This window comes from Vigna unguiculata, chromosome 1 (genome assembly GCF_037176805.1).
Source record: "Vigna unguiculata cultivar grain cowpea cultivar isolate G323 ecotype 2 chromosome 1, ASM3717680v1, whole genome shotgun sequence".
NCBI lineage: Eukaryota > Viridiplantae > Streptophyta > Magnoliopsida > Fabales > Fabaceae > Vigna > Vigna unguiculata.
In genome coordinates, this window is record NC_140792.1 from 4,423,111 (window position 1) to 4,428,016 (window position 4,906).

Sequence of the window (4,906 nt, forward strand, 5' to 3'; positions counted from 1 at the left end):
AAATAAATAAATGTAAAGTAAAAATAAATATTATTTTATTTAGTGAGCTTGGATAGAAGAAAATTACATGTACATTTTATTTTATTTTATATTCTTTTTGTACAGTTTATACAATGACATGATTTGATAGTCATCACATTTTATGACCTTTGAAAATATCCAAGAGTACGTCAATTAAGTCTGGTTTCAATAAGTTGAGATTAAACCAGTGTCAAAGTGTCTGTATTTGGTAAGTCACAGTTTGGTACACTGCGGGATGAAAGGCAGGGACCATGGTAGGGTCTAAGGAAGTTTTACCAAGTAGGTGAATATCTGGATAGTTTAGAATAGCGCACTGGACTAGGATATTCATAGGCCAAACTTGGGACTATCCGATACCTGCTCGACATCACCAAGGTTAGGTAGTGAGTATATATCTCTTTTGTGGGCCGATAAATGGCTAATATTCTCGAGAAAGAAATAATTATGATTGTACCAATGTTTTATGAGAAATACTCAACTACCTAATCATTTCCCAAAGTAACTTTTGATGTTCATATTGGATCATCAAAAGTGGAATATGGATCCATATGTCTGGTAAAACAAGATCAAGTTTTGTGATTGTAGGTCCAAATCTAGGCCCCCGGTGTCTGCATTGTTTGTTGAGTTTATTAAGATTAATATTTAAGGCTTATAAAGACCTCACACCTTTCATATTTTTCTTTCATATGTACCTGTTGCATGAGCAGAAAAGGAACCTGCTCAGTGAGAGTTGTTCGGGATATTATTGGTAGATCTTCTGAAGATTGACTCATGGATAATTTCTATTAATATCTTTTGGAGATATTAAAAATATAGATAATCTTATATTCTGATGTAGAACTCTTAATATTATACAAATATATATTTTGTAATATTTCATGAACAATTACAGAGATGTAAACTATATATATATATATATATATATATATATATATATATATATATATATATATATATGAATATGAAGTTATGTTATTATTAATGTTCTCTCAAGGAAAAATCTTAGGTAAAAAAAATTGTACCTTTTTATCAAATAATAATAATTTAATATAGTATTCGGGGCATCACACCTTCATTCATTTGATAGCTTCTACCTTTGTTATACAACTATAAGTGTTTGTGGCAGAACTTCTAAAAGCTCTCATTAAACCACAAGTAATAGGCGTATCCTAATCTCAACTTTAACTACCTAGCATGATCAACCTTCTACATTCCAACTAAATACAATCAACCTGCCACTTCCATTGCAACAACAATTTCAAAATCTTTCTAGTTCTTTGTTAGTGTTCCTGCAGAGAACAAATAAGAAGTCAGGCACAAGCGTCACCTTACCATGTAGTCCGCTATCTCCTCAGTTGGCCTCTTCCCATTCGATACATGTCGGCTTGAACCCAGGAGGGGTTACCTGCAGAAGAATCTCCGAAGCTCAAGTAAGTCAAAGCTCTCAAAGAGTCAAATCAGCAATTAATGAATGCGTACCTTTAAATGATGGGGTCCACGTGTATTTATAGAACATTAATGACGTTTGACCATTGCATGGGCTGGGTTTTGACTTGGGCCCCAGCTTGGGCCTGGGCCCCAAAACAGGCCCTGGATGCCTTTTGAAGGCGGGGCATTGATGTTAGTTAACTTTCTAGACAAGTAGTCGGTTTCGACCGGCTACCTGCCTAGGTGGCTTGTGCCAGTGTTGTCCGGGTACTAGATGCTAGGCGGTTTTGATGTGTATATTGTTTACTTGGTTGAGTTTGGCTAGGTACGGTACACCAGTCCCCCAGCCTTGTCCGATATGGGTTGTCGATCAAGGATTACATGTGTTGGTGAACTAGTAAAACCGGCTAGGTGTGATACATTAGTCCCCCAGCCTTTAAGTGTGGTGAACAGTGTTAAGGCTTGGGATTTGCAAGTGTCAGAAGGTAGGTGCAATGGCGTCAGGTGGTCACATCGTTAACTTTTGGCGCCGTCGTTTTATGTGTCATATCCTCCATAATGATGGTGTCGATTGGTATGGGGTTTTATTTTGGCGGGAAGAATTTTAGTCGTTTGGGATCGTGGACTATAAATATGGGTTTGAAAGCAGCGGAGGGTTTACTTGGTTCATTTGCGAGAGTTTCGAATTCAGAGATCTTGTGCGCATCATATTGTCCGACTAGTTCCCAAATTCAACCGACATCTTTCCGTAAAAACGAAAACAGGTATGTCTAGTAGCGATAGCACATCGTTATCTGCGTCTAGTAGTAGTCAAAGTACTGAGTCGGATAGGAGTAGGGATGAGCGGCTTCGCGGAGAGGGTATGAGTGCTGGAGTTGGCACAAGCGGAATGCCAATGGAGGTGGTGAGGGAAGTTCGAGAAGATCCTCCTGAGGAGCTGGAGGAGAGTAACTGGCCGGCCAAGGGCGGTTATGCGTGGGTCGCATCAGATGTTCGTGACCAGTCATCACTGTTTAGGTGGTCTCGTTTGTTGAACTCTTGGCTAAACTGTACACCCGTCATGTCTAGAGGGGTCAGCGGAGATATTGTTTCGTTGGAAAGGGTGAGCGCCATCGACCGGGTATGCCACGGGCAAGAAGGGGCTACCGAGAAGTTCTTTTATATGTATATGTGCCATTTTTCTCAGCTTCATATACGACTACCCTTTGACGACTTCACTATGGGCATGTTGCGGGCTTTGAATGTGGCGCCTACTCAGCTACATCCTAATAGTTGGGCTTACTTACAGGCCTTCCGCATTCTTTGCGAGTCGTTGTACTTGGAGCCTTCCCCTTATGCATTTTTGTATTTTTATGATACCAGACCCCGGAGGCCGGCTACTTGGCTTTCTTTAATCAGTCGTCCTAGCATTAGCAGGTTGGATGCATTCTCCCAATCTTTCAAGCACTTCAAAGACGGGTACTTCAAGGTTGTAGTGAAAGAGGGAGGTGAGCCGTATTTTCTGAATGCGGATGGGAGTACCAAGTTCCCTTTTAGTTGGACCAACAATCCTTCTCGTTACAAGGACATGGGAGTGGAGGAGTTGTCGGCTGGAGACAAGGAGGTGGTGGGGATGTTGTTAAGATTTGTGGATAAGTTGCCCACTAAGGGCTTAGTTAGGGTTTATAATTCGGTGCATCCGATAATAGATATTGAAGGTATCTGTTTATTACTTAAGCTGTGTTAATGATGCTAAGTTGTTTTGATCCGAGTTGTGATATGTTATTGCAGGGCATATGGCGCAATCTGGTAAGAAGAACTTGGCGCTCTTTCAAGCACTGAGGAAGGAGATGGCCGCCAAGGCCAAGGAGGCTGGGAAAGCTGGTGTTCCCAATTTGCAGGAATCCGTGGTGGAAGTACATGTACACGGCGGAACGAAGAGGAGAGCTGAGCTCCCGCCTCGACTTGGGAAGGGTAAGGATGTGAAGAAAATAAGGGCAGCTATCCTCGGGTCAGCTGATGGGGCGGGATCGGCCAGCGGGGAGAAGTTGCCGAAGGCCGGGCTGATTGAGTTGCCGGAGATATCCGTGATGAAGGACATCTCGATCAACCTCCTAGATACTGTTGTGAACTCTATCGATAACATGGAGGTTGATCATATCGTGAGAAGAATGGTTGAGTTTGGGAGCAAGGCGTTAGTCTTGGGTCGACGTGTGGGGTCCCTTTACAGAAGGGAAGTGAAGGAGGTGGGGGAGTTGCAGGGTAAGGTGGACAAACTTGCGGAGGAAAAGGCGGCGCTAGAGAAGGAGAAGGAAGGTTGGGAAGCTGAGAGGAAGAGGTTGGCGTCATGGAAAGTGCGTTGTTTAGATTCCGAGGAGAAATTGAACAAGCGTATAGGGGAGCTGGAAGAAGACTATGAGGACTTGAAGGACAAATATGACGGGGCTGTTGGGGAGTTGGATGACTTGAAGAACAGCGTTATCCAGGAGCATATAAATGGTTTCGAGAAGGGGTTGCGGCAGGCAGCTTTCTTCTATAAGGATGTGGATGCCCTGGATTCGAGGTTCGATGTGGATAAAGATGTGGTAGGCGGAAAGTTGGTAGGGGAGGATGAAGAGGATGGGGAAGAGGTTGGGAATGAGGCGGCCGAGGAAGAGAAGGATGTGGACGCGACCGTGGAGGGTGATGACAACAAAGCAGCTTAGGATGTAGTTTTTATGATGTTCTATTTCGCACTGAATCCTAAGTCTGTAATAACTCGTACAATATTTTAACTTGTTTTTAATGTGATGCATATTGTGGATATATATGTTTTGTGGTTGTTGACGATAGCATATGTGATAGGAACGTGTTTGTTGGATAATGATGTTATGTATGTGATATGTTATGTTATATGCGTATTTACCTAGGGGAGTATTGTTGACGTTTGTATGTTAAATTAGAGTACTCGACCCGAGCCGCTTACGTGTGGTGGAGGTGATGAACTAAAAAGATTTCAAATTAAGTGAAGGGTGTTCGACCCAGGCCGCTTACTTGTGGTAAGGGTGGGGAACTTAAACGAATTAACCACGAGTAAAGGGTGTTCGACCCAGGCCGCTTACTTGTGGTAAGGGTGGGGAACTTAAACGAATTAACCACGAGTAAAGGGTGTTCGACCCAGGCCGCTTACTTGTGGTAAGGGTGGGGAACTTAAACGAATTAACCACGAGTAAAGGGTGTTCGACCCAGGCCGCTTACTTGTGGTAAGGGTGGGGAACTTAAACGAATTAACCACGAGTAAAGGGTGTTCGACCCAGGCCGCTTACTTGTGGTAAGGGTGGGGAACTTAAACGAATTAACCACGAGTAAAGGGTGTTCGACCCAAGCCGCTTACTTGTGGTAAGGGTGAGGAACTTAAACGAATTAACCACGAGTAAAGGGTATAGAGTCATAAAGTAGGGAACCACTCATTTTATTTATTCAAATGGGGGTGCCTCGT